General features: G+C 41.8%; 1 protein-coding gene and 1 long non-coding RNA gene across 11 annotated transcripts in view; one reads left to right on the top strand and one right to left on the bottom strand.

Moving 5' to 3' along the window:
- Positions 1–12,410, bottom strand: part of cacna1g (calcium channel, voltage-dependent, T type, alpha 1G subunit) — a 207,819-nt gene that overhangs the window by 143,700 nt on the left and 51,709 nt on the right. The gene's annotated exons all lie outside the window — the stretch shown is intronic.
- LOC143419788 (uncharacterized) overlaps positions 1–12,410 on the top strand; it is a 34,159-nt gene that overhangs the window by 2,372 nt on the left and 19,377 nt on the right. The window lies entirely within an intron of this gene.

The following is a 12,410-nucleotide window of genomic DNA, read 5'->3' as shown; positions in this document are numbered from 1 at the left end:
TCAGGGCATTAAACAATACATCGTCTGGATCAGAGCCATTCATGAGAGTAACTTGTTAAACAGTGACAGACGCGAGCATGAATCTCTTAAGAAGAACCTCTGTTTATGTCCGAGGTAAGACAATCAATCCACCAAGCCTCTCCCAACCTCTACAGTGTGCTCATTCCAAGTGATCGACATTTCATATTCAATAACAATCATCTCCTCCTCCGCCTGTGTGCCCTCTCCAACCTCGCCGTGGGCAGCCACTCCATTCCAACACGGCTGGCAGGCGGGTTGCTGCGTGTGATCGGGGGAGCCATCTGTTAGCAGGCAGATTAGGTCTGCTTCCTCTGCTCTGCTGTCCAGGTCCAGCTCCGGCCCAGCCAGCTTTGTAATCTGTGTACTGTGAACTAATGGGCTTTCTGAGTCGAGGGGCAGCATACACCTGCGTCTCTTCTTATTTGCTCCGAGTGGACGGCAACAAGCTCGCTGTAAGCGACTCCAGACAGAGATGATTGCATGTCCCCAAAATGAAAATAATCCTCTGTGTAAGTGAGTCATGAGACTCATAGCCAGAGTCCATGTGGAAAAAAATGAAACCCGATGAAGAGAACGGGCTTAGAACTGAACTTTTGTAATCATCGGAATTTTTTTTTGTATTGACCAGTGGATACAAAATTATGAGAAACAGACACTGAAAAAAAAATCTAAATTAGTTTACTCACATAGTTTTATGCTTATGATTATTCTACATACTGAGTCAGACTGATCCATTTTCCACAACGGGCCTTCCATACAAACAAACCCACATGGGCATAGCTGTGCAAATGCAGATAAACAAATCCCTAAATTAAAGATACACAATTTATATGAGTGAGTGAGTGCAATATACATATATAAACACACCGATCAGGCTTAACTTTATGACCACTGGCAGGTTAAATGAATAACACTGATTATCTTTTCATCTTGGCTATCAGGTGATAGCGAGTGAGGTATATAAGGAACCAGGCGAGCAAGCAGGAAAGATTAGTATTTGAGCGAGTTTGACATGGGCCAAAATTTGATGGTTTGTAGGTTGTTCCTGGTCAAAGTGGTCAAAGGAAGAAACAGCAGCCAGTCTGCAGCCAATCCTCACTGATGCACAGGGTGAGTGAAGGCTGGCCCATGTAGCTGAACGTGTCAGTGCACCACAAGTTGTTGTGTACAGGGCTGCATGGTCACATACCAGTCAGGATACTGGATCCTGTCCACAATGGGCACGTGAGCTGGACTGGACAGAACCGGACTACCAAGCAATGGAAGAAAGTAGCCTGCTTGGACAAATCATGTTTCCAAAATGTTACTTTGACATGTACCACCAGCTAAGCATCGTTGACCACATACACCCTTTCATGGAAACAGTATACCCCGATGGCTGCGACCTCTTTCAGCAGGATAATGCTCCCAGCCACAAATCAGAAATGTCTCAAAAATGGTTTGAGGTATTGATTGGACTACGAATTCCTCAGATCTCAGCCCAATATTTATATGTATTTATTTGAAGATGGTTTAACTTGATTGGATACTATTTTTCTTCTTTGTACTACCCTTTTTTCACCATTTCATCTGCAATAGACTCCGGCCCAGCTGTGAGGCTAGTTGGATAAGCTTGAAGGAACGATTGGATGTGATAAATGATGCCCTAGACTCCATCATTCACTCAAACAAATGATGACTTAAAAAGGAACATTTTTCCACCTTTTTACACATCTACTTGTTCACTTGCACTTACCCCTGCATCAAATCTCTTTGACAAAACACAGCTGTGGGGTGATGATTGTGCATGCTTTCGTCTTCTGCTTATCTGGGAATATTCCAGCTGATCAAAGACCTGAACTTCAAGCCTTTAGAAACTGTGGCAGCTTAAAACCTTGAAAATGACTTGGGACCGAAAATTCAAGTAAAACACAATCTCTTCTGTCTTTAGGCAAGGAAATATCACTCGCCCGCCAACAGCTGCTGGGGGTGTTCTTGTCATAATAAGATTCGCCTAAAAAGAGCTTTTTGTTTTTTACAGCAAAAGATTGACAGCGGAGAGCAAGGATTACGCTGTGACATTCTTTACTTTCATCCTCTGGCAAACAACTTCCTCTTCTGAACTCTTTCTAACCTTATCAGCGTGTTATTACTTCAGCTCTCCTCTTTAAACAAGGAGCCCTCCGGATCAAACCCGTCCCCTGACTCATCCAGGCTCTCCCTCTTGTATTTACATCGCAATAAAACAGCAAAAGTCAGGGGGTGACTTAGGCCTTTCTATAAAACCCTTCTCCCAACATCTTAGGGAAGAATAGACGCTAGGACGTTCTTGTGAGCTCTTTAATTACAGTACTGTGGCTTGGCAAACAATGTGCCATAGGAGGAGGGTGAGGAGGAGGAGGCATGGTCGTGCTGGGAGCTGCGAGGTTGATAATGTTCCTGTGTTGCTGTTGCCTTTAGGGCGTATCTGGGTGGAATTACAAGACAGTGTGCATGAACCTGGTACAGCTCAAACACCAAGCCTAACAGAGCGTGGAGAACAGGATGAAACACTACGTATTATTGATGTATGGGTAGAAATAACAGCTTGCATGTGCATGCACTGCAGGTTCGCGAGTGTGTGAGAAAGTGAGGAAAATGTGTACGAGCTCTACCTGTGCATATGTGTGGGCTAGTTTGATAAGGCTCTGGGGAAAAGGGCACATGAGGCAGCTCAACAATCAGCAAGTGCCTGAGGGCTATTAATCAGTCTCATTAAGACAGGGATGGGTAAGAGTGTGTGTCTTGTGTGTCTTGTGATAATCAACTATTGACTGCTGCCTCCAGCTTATCAATCGCTCAAATGTGGCGTACTCGCAGCAGCCAAAAGTTTCTTCGAGACTCACCGAGTCTGGGAGGAATGCAAAAGTTTTATCTTGTTACGTCTGCTCATTTGCAAGCCTGAGGCATAAAACCACCTTTGCCCTCCAACCTGACGCAATCTATTCGGTTTCTTAAGTTACCCATGAATTATTGCCTCATTTAAAGACACAATCGGATGAACTAAACTTTGGCAAAAGTTCAGTAAGATCAACACATTCTCATTCCTAACTTATCTTCATTTAACGCACTGAGTGCATATTTAATGTTAGTTTGCAATGTGCAGGGTAGTCCTCCAGAATACTATCTCGCTAGATGAGGAAGTATAAAAAACAAAATCACGTCCACGTTAGGAGGGATGGCAGCAACTTTGACCTTTAGTTTTCAGACTGTTTCGGGTAGGTTCAATCAAAACGACTTGATTAGGTTTAATAAAAGCTTATGATTAAAATAGGAACAGATTAAAAGTCAAATACTGCTCCTACAGTAAGTTTAAGAACGGTTTCTGTAAAGTACAAACCTCGGACGGTACCTGTAACTTGTCTCATGATGTTTTTGGCATTTTTTGTTGTGTTAAGCTTCAGAATGATTCGGCTTTGTTTTGCTTGTTAAATTAAGGGTACGTGTGTAAAATCTCACCACTAGATGTCAGATTGCAGTCAACTGAATTCTTACTCCTCCTACTTCAAGTGCACAATGCTAGCTATGGTGGCCGCTGTAGGTGTCCACGTCTCATCACCCTGGAAATGGCTGTAAAACTGACTGACTAATATGGGAGTTTGATATCAGTCAATGATTTGGTGAAGCTCACTTCTGTCCCATGACACCTATACTGAGGCGAGTTGTTGAGGATATCCTGAACTTTTCTGTCAATGCTGCTGTTAGCAGCTATTAGCCGGCAAGTCGATCTAACCTTGTTGGACTCGGGCTCTTTGACTACATCCTCTCATCATATGAGAGTTTATTCACAAATTGTTTTTCAGAGCCGGCACATTAGCTGGCATAATGTTAGCTTATAACTACCTGTTGTTGTTCTCACTTCTCTGGAGAAGTTGTAATTACAACAATACTGGGAATTAATAATTATGTTTATGCGCATTTAAGGTTAAGTGGCTTAATTCCAGGTTAATAAGAATCAGTGTATATTTATGTGTACAACATTGTGTTTGTCTATTAAATAACCTTAAATTCTATTCACAGTACCTTTACATTTATTATGATATTATCAAAATGTCTGTGTCCATTTGTGACATAAAATAGGGCTAATACATGACTTTGGGTCACCTGGGTTACATCACTGGTCCTAAAAATGCATCTCATAAAGACAAAAAGTATATATGGGGATTCTGATCATAATATCCAGAAACCTAGTTGTCCTATGATGCAAACCTTAAATGTCTTTGCCTGTCAGTTCCCACACCTTTTTTGTTCCCATACTTTTTAAAACGCGCTTTAAAATGCACGTTTAAATTCATAGTGTCCCGATGGTATCACCACTCGGTATTTTTTCTGACTTCCTCTGCAGCTACAATCACTTTCAAAGGCTATGTTGTACGCCACATGTCTACTACACTGTCATGTATTCATAAACCCAGTGGAGTTCCTCTTTAATCCCAGCAGCTGCTGTTCGGAATTAAGAACTTGCCGATAACCACGGTGGGAAAATTCATTAAAACCAAAACCAAATAAGGAATTACAATTTCAGTTGGCGGGTAAGTCTACTAGGAACTTTGGTAGATGAGAATCCATCATGCTGGATTCCTTTTCTATTCTGAAAATACTGCGTGTTGCATAGTAAAATAAGCGTGAACTAAAGCCTGAGGATAAAAAAGGATTTTTTTCCCCTTCCCTGCATAACAATGGCACCTTTACGCCTATAAACACAAGGCAGGAAAAATTACATTTCAGCATTCTAGTTAGTATTCTAGCTTTCAGTGCCTCAAGGTCTGTAACTAAAACCTATTAATGCAGCTCTCTTCAATTTGAATTTTGTAGCAGCTGACTCGAGGATACAACAGTAGCATTTGCTGATAGTATATATTTAAATATTAAAGAATGTGGTTATTAAATAGTTACTAGAAGCACCTTTTGCCTTGAATATCTTGAAGAAAGCCGGGGATGCTCCTCTGTCACCCAAGAAAACACTGTATTCTGGACACAAGAGCACCCAGTAACTCCGTTTGAATACTACACAGAGGTATGTCACTGGCTGTCATGTCTGCCTTGATTTAGCCAATGACAGGCTGGTACAAGGTCCCTGCGGACTGGTACTGGACGTGAGGGTAATAGCCAATCAGATGGCAGACGGTGGGTGGTGATATGGTGGTGACACAGTCTGGGATTTTTGTTTTTTTGTTGGCAGCCAGCGGATGGAGCCTGCGAAATGTATCTGTCACTTCCACTGGCAGGACTGCCATGTTAGCGCATCAATCATTGCCAGAGTGCCGGACGTGGACACCGGCCCAGGAACAATGTGCTCGTTAACAGGAGTGTGAAGATGTGCGTGTGTCTGTGTTTTAGGATGAGCTTCAGCCTTCTGTTCCAATATGGACTCAAGGTAAGACAAAGAAAAAAGTCCAAAAAGACCCGCGAGGGGCTCCGGATAACAACAAGGAGGAATGTGAACTCTTAACAGTTTATACATTTGCTGAGCCAGGTTCAGATGACTTACATTCTTGGCAGCAGTGGACTAATAGCAACAAGAAATTTAAATACAAGGCTGGAGATGGAAAGTTTTTACCATATTAGCAAAAGGTGCTGACCTGTAAGTGCTTGCATATAAGCCATCAGCTGAGGTGTGCAGACACGTGTCACCTGCAGGTTTAGTTACGTTTACATTTTTGATATATTGAAATATACAACTGACAATTAAAACTAGAGAGTCATCACAGATAGATGGATAGATAAAGAGATCTATTGAGTATGGTGACCCATTTCCCTTGTTCTCCAGTAGCAGAGATATACCATTTCCATTTCAACATAGCAAACTGCAACCCTGTCTACACATTATATACCCATCCATACTAAATAGCAATGACAGTATTGGTGATTTGAAACTTTGCTGGTGCTAAATAAAATACCTTTTCCTACACAACACCTACACTGCATAGAGCTGATGCTCACTGCATTAGAGTAATTGCTGTTAATGTGCCAAATGGCTTTCTTTCAACCTGTGGAGTGGTCAGCTGCTCTACACCTGAGCCCAGAATGCTGGCTAATCACTTAGAAACATGAGCATTTAATGTTCATGCATAAGCAGCTCTTAAGCCCAATTCACACTGGATTTGAATAACCCCAGGTTGATTGCAACATATTCACACCATGTTAACAGATTTACTAAGGAAACTCTCTACATAATGCTAATTGTGAGGCACAGATGGAACAGCGGAAATACACTGGCCTAGATGCATCTCTGTGCACACAGTGGACGAAAGAGAGACACCAGGGAGTTTATTTCCCGCCAAAACTCCTTCTTGAAGCAATCATGCCACTCGGCCTGCAGGCACTCGTATTTCAGCGGTTGTTTTCAAGCACTAAATTAACTTGAATTTCGGTGGTCACCAGGACACTAAAATTGCAAATATTGAATCAACAGTCAAGTCGACTAAAAATCACAATAGAAAGGTTACTAGTTTGATAGAAGATAATGTTCTTAAAAGCCTTTTTTCCCTCTTGGTAGATATTTTTCCCCAATGTAACTTGATACGTCTCTCTTTTGTCTCTGAGAGCACTGAATCACCGTTAACTTCATTCATGTAAAGTACTGTCCATAAGTCTTAAGTTACCCAGTATTTCTTTGTGTTTCATTAGGCAAGTGGGAAAAAGATTAATTTACTGAAATGCCCGAGTTTGTAAAACACAAGAGTTTGTAAGTCAATATTTAGTATGACCATCTTTGTAGCTCAACACAGCCTGAACTCTCTGATAAAAGTTTTCGTTCAATTTCTTTAAGTAGACTTCAGGAAGTTCTGCGGGCTTCCTGAAGCTTTTGAACAATGGCTTCTTGACAGCTACCCTTCTACTGAGACCATTTCTGATGACGCCCCACCGAACAGTAGGTGGCTCAACTGAAGTCCCATTTGCATCTCTGAGATCCTGTGTCAGGTCTTTAATGGATTTGTTCCTATTTCTTATGGAAATGACTTTCAGATACCATTCATCTTTTATAGATAGTTTTTGCCACTTCTTCGTTTGTGCCCCAGAAAAAGAAGGGCAATTTCCTCAAATTTCTAAAAACACACTATATTCCATGCTGACATATACTGTACCAAGTTTTCAGCTAATAGCTCTTTGGGAATCACCTTGTTGGTGCAAGAACACTATTTCATGCTTGTCCAACTGTGTTATCCTTGGCATTTTTCATAGATTCAGCTAAAGAAATGGGAACGAATTGTGTTGCTTCTAGCAACAAAGTGCCTGCAGATGCTATTTAAAATGGGTTCGCTGCTAAGTTGTTTATTATGTATAGACACAAAAATGATTCATCCCTTAAGTAAGGTGCCAGTTTATACTTTAGTGATTCTTAGGCAAGTGTTAAGTGACTTAAAAATATAATAAAATAATTGCCTGCCAATAAGTCAAATATACCACTTGTCCCCCCTCCCAAATAAGGTAGTAAAATCAGAACAAAATATCAGATACCATATTTAGACAAGATATTCGGTGTTGGTGTCTGCTTTGGTGTTAATGAAATTAGCACCAATCCCCAAAATATGAATGATTTCACAGGTTAAGGCAAATTAAATTTTTTCCCTCTTCATCTTTTCTGACTGCTTTTTTTTTTTTTTTACTAATTTTGCATGTGGCTATGGTCACTGTCACTACTGGTAACATGAGGAGATACTGGGAGCCTGCAGAGGTTGCATAGGTAGTCCAACTTGTCCAGGGTGTTATCTCAATACATGCTATTGGCAGGTTTCCTATGTTTCCCAGCACAGTCTCAATAGCATGAAAAATATTCCAGGAGAGACACAGTTACTCTAGGAGAGCTGGACAAGTCCTTAACCCATCAGCAGGACTGGTATCTATTCTTTTGTAGAGCACTATAAAAATGTTCTCCAGCACGTCATTGGTGTAAACAATCAGAAAAAGACTTCAAGAGGGTGGCTCGAGGGCCCTACATTCTCTAGTGGGACCTTTGCTTGCTGTTCGGCATCATCCTGATTGGCATTCTTGATAGAATATCAGAATTAGCAGGTCCACGTGTTGGACCTGTCACATCTGCTTACATGTGACAGACATGAAAGTAGGGCTGGGCGATATGACCCAAAATTCATATCTCGATATTTTTTAGCTGGATGGCGATATAAGATATATATCTGGATTTTTTTTTTAAAGCCATAAGTTAAGAACAAAAAGAGAGTTCCTAGTCACACTGTCCCAGATGTCACACGGGCACTTTTATTTACATACAGCGTAGATGTACATGAAGAAATTACTCAAAAATAAATTATCAGCATTTATTAAATAATCATGGTCCATAAATAAAAGAAAACAATGTTGTTTTTGTGCATAACAAAAAGCTCACAATTGTGCAGTCAAAATGTAAACTAATAGACGCTGAGCATAATAACAAAGAGACAGATTTCACAGCTGCACCACGTCTCTGAACAGGTGCCATTTGTGGTCCTTATACACACACAGTACGTATCACTCCGCGAGGCTCCTCCTCGGTAGCCGTAATCCTCCGACAATCCATCAAGCGGTGCAGCTCTGTAGCTTAGCAAAGTCATAATAAAATTTTTTTTTGACAGATTGCTGAGCGCTGTGTACCACATAAAATCGGTTCGCGGTCAGTAAGCACAACCAGAATTCATACATAAGGCGCACTGTCGATTTTTGAGAAAATGAAACGATTTTAGGCCGTGCAGCCCCTCCGGGCTGCATGTCGTTAGCGCGGTTAGCTCGCTAGCGCGGTTAGCTCGCTAACACGTTGACGCCGTCCAGCCCCATGCACGGTAACTCGCTAACGGAGATTTTCCGCTTTCATCTTGTCATTGCCTGCAGGTGAAGCTATGGGGGAAGGGGAGTTGTGTTCAGTGAAGGAGAGGCGAGGCCGAGTAACGTTGCGTAGAGACAAAAGTGGACGAAAGAGAGGCAAACCTGCGGCTCCACAAATATAATTATAACGTAACATAGACTATATCGATATAAACGATATTGTCACATCTTATATCTCGTATGAAAATATATCGATATTTTTAAAAAACTCGATATATCGCCCAGCCCTACATGAAAGGGTCTGGAGAAGCCATGAACAACATTATGCTGCCTGTAATGTTAGTCACAGTGAGCAGTTTGGTGGTAGGTCAGTGATGGTCTGCCATTAGATATCAGAATAAAATCCCTGCACCAACTGTCAGGTCTGATGCTAGGGCAGTGGGTCCTGGCTTCCTCCTGGTTCATGACTGTACTCATCCTCATGTGGCAAGAGTACGCAGGCAGCTCCTGGAGGATGAAGGAACTGATACCTTTAACCTGTCCCACGCTCTCCTGACCTAAATCTAAGAGAACACTCCTGAGACATTATCTAGTCCATCTGAAGCCACCAGGCTGCACCTCAAACTATCCACGAACTCAGTGATGCCCTGGTCCAGATCTGGGGGGTTTCCCCAGTACGTCATCTCGTTAGGAACATTCCCCAACATTGCCAGGCATTCAAACAAGCAGGTGGTAGCCATACAAACTACTGAGTACTATTTTCAGTTGATGCAATGAAATTCCAGCAGAACTGACCGGCCTGCTTCATCATATTTGCGCTTTGATTTTCAGGGTGTCTTTGACTTCAGCCTTAACGATAATACCAATCTCCATCAAACAGTTTGGTATCCTTTCACTCCTAACACCTTACCCAGGCTGTATAAGTATTGATATCCAGCATGATCTGATGACTTTTCTAAGTGTTTCTTTAATATGCTTGAGCACTGTATATCAATAATAAATTATATAATTAATTATGTGGACAGAGCTGCTTTTGCATGTATGACTCAAAGCCACATCACCTCTTTTAAAATATGGCAAATGCGCCAATTAGGCAAGTCAAATTCTTTTATCAACTTGGTGAACTTTCAAATGTCAAACTGCAGCTTTGGCCTTTGTATCACTGTAGACTAATGAAACAGGGGAAAAACAGAAATGGGAAAAGGCCTCATACTCTAAAACCTCTCTATCATCTAGGACATGAATGGCCAACATCAAAAAACTGGAGAACCCACGTGTTCAGATTCAATTCAGTTTACCTCCAAATAGCCCGAGCTACACAACAAACATCCCCACCCAGAGTCATGATGAATGCTGCAAGTTTCTCCACAAGATCTGATTAGACAGCAAAAAAGCTAAAACGGGGGCAGAAGACAGATAGAAGCCACACCAAAGGCATCCCCCCCACCACCCGCCCCATCACTACCACCCGCCCCATCACTACCACCAGTACAAATCTACCCAATGACATTTTCCCCACAGGGCCAGAGTCAGACCAAATCATCCGCACATGAATGCCACTATTAGTTCCATGATTAGGGTGAGGGATGGTTGGATGCCTAATGAGCGAGTCAGTGTGAGTAACTGTGCACTCTCTTAGTGTGTGTGTGTTGCATATGAGGGGTAATGAGCAAGGGTGAACCCCCCGCAATGGCTTTGATTGACAAGAGAGTGAGATTATACAAAGGCCTTAAGAGTGTCATCGGCTGGGGGAATGGGTGAGGAAGGGGGTTGATATCCCATTCATGCACCGACATGGGGTAAACACCTGCACACACACACACTGAAACACATTGCGATGAAATGATTCTGAGAGAAGCCAATGACATAATTAGGATCTGTATCTAAAATGAAAGCATTGCAGGTGCTGATATCAAGTTAAGAAGGAAGGCACCAAGTGGACTGCTGGGGTACTATAGAAATCCTTATGATTTATTTAAACCTTAATGTGTGCACTGGAAATTCAATCTGCACTGATTAAACAGTAATGAAGACCGATGGAATAGAAGGGGAAGGGAACAGGGGGCACTCTTTCTGGGGGAGGGTGTGAGAGTAAGTATGAGATGGGCGAGGATGCGAGACAGGGCGAGTGACTGAGGGATTCGTGGAGGGTAATGAACAAGTGTGACAGTCAGTCTGTGAGTGTTGCTATGAACTACAGTCCTTTAATAGAAGTTGGTGAATTGGAAAATTGCTTATAAATCTGTCAGAGACCAAAACTGTTTGGATGGGGAGAATAGCAAAACACAGAGACGCTGAAGGTGTCCAACCGTGGATCAACTTGCCTCTGACCTACATACCGCCATTGTGGAGGAACTGAACCTGCATGACCAACAATTATAGCAAGCAACATTACAGGCAAATAGACCCAATATAAGATATAAGATAAGATAAAACCATATGGCTAATATCTTTGGCTATCAAGCCTAGTTCATCACGAGAACCAAAATACTGCTTGCTGGCCATTGGGAAGCAAGCAGTATCCATTTTTGGATGTGCCTTTTGATTTCTATTTACAGGACTCCTCAGCATCAGTTCAAATCAGTTTTATTCATTTTACTATAATGTACAGACTCTACTATAATGCAGAGAAAACCCCAACAGTCAGACAACCACCTATGAGCAAACACTTGGCGATGGTAGGAAGGAAAAACTCCCTTTTAACAGGAAGAAACCTGGAAAAATCAGGCTCAGGGAAAGGCAACCATCTGCTGCAACAGCTTAGGGTGAGGGGAGACAGGGTCAGGGCAAAAGGGATACTAATTTTAATGCACAGGATAGTTGTTAGCTGTTTTTCAGCATGCTTCAAGGGGAATCAAGAGAACACAACTGAGTGGTCCGACTTAGTGACTTGATTTTAGCTGTCTGCTAAGCATCAAGTCTGCTAAACAACTTTAACTTCAACTTTAGCCTCAACAAGATTGAAAGAGGTGAATTACAAAAAAATACAAAGGTCACTCTTTGCTGTTTTTGCTCTCTTGATTTGAAGCATACTGAAAAACAGCTAATAGCAAACAAGAGCCTAAGGAGTGAATGTAAAAAAAAAATACTGCTATGTGGTTATTATAGAGATCAAAACAACACATGAACAATTTTTTGTTGGCATTAGGCTAATTTCTTAGCAGAAGTTAGCCATTTTAACATGAAAGACTGTGGGGATTTAGTCACTCTTGGAGCCAGCCTCAAGTGGCCATTGGCGCTTTTCCATGCCGGCTTCATTTTTCAGCCCTGCAGGTTGGTTGGCTGCTTGGTCAAACTATGATATGGTGTCTGTTGCACACATGGGTTCCTGCTTTTGCATGCAATTTAAAAAAAAAGAAAAAGAAAGAAAGAAAAAAGAAAAATGCCAAGCGCATTTAAAATTGGACCTGACTGTTTTGGCCCAATGAAAGGAGTGATACTGAGATATCAAAGGAAGCAAAACAATTAGTGTGCTGAATGTGTTTTTGAATGTTTCCATACTGTCTGTGTGATATTTTTGTCAGAGCACAGCCGCTTGAACCTCACAGACTGGACGATTATCTGTGTTCTCACCCTGCGCTTGCACCGCCACCATCTACTTTTTAATAATA

Source organism: Maylandia zebra, linkage group LG8 (genome assembly GCF_041146795.1).
Source record: "Maylandia zebra isolate NMK-2024a linkage group LG8, Mzebra_GT3a, whole genome shotgun sequence".
Lineage (NCBI taxonomy): Eukaryota > Metazoa > Chordata > Actinopteri > Cichliformes > Cichlidae > Maylandia > Maylandia zebra.
This window is presented reverse-complemented; position numbering and strand designations above follow the sequence as displayed.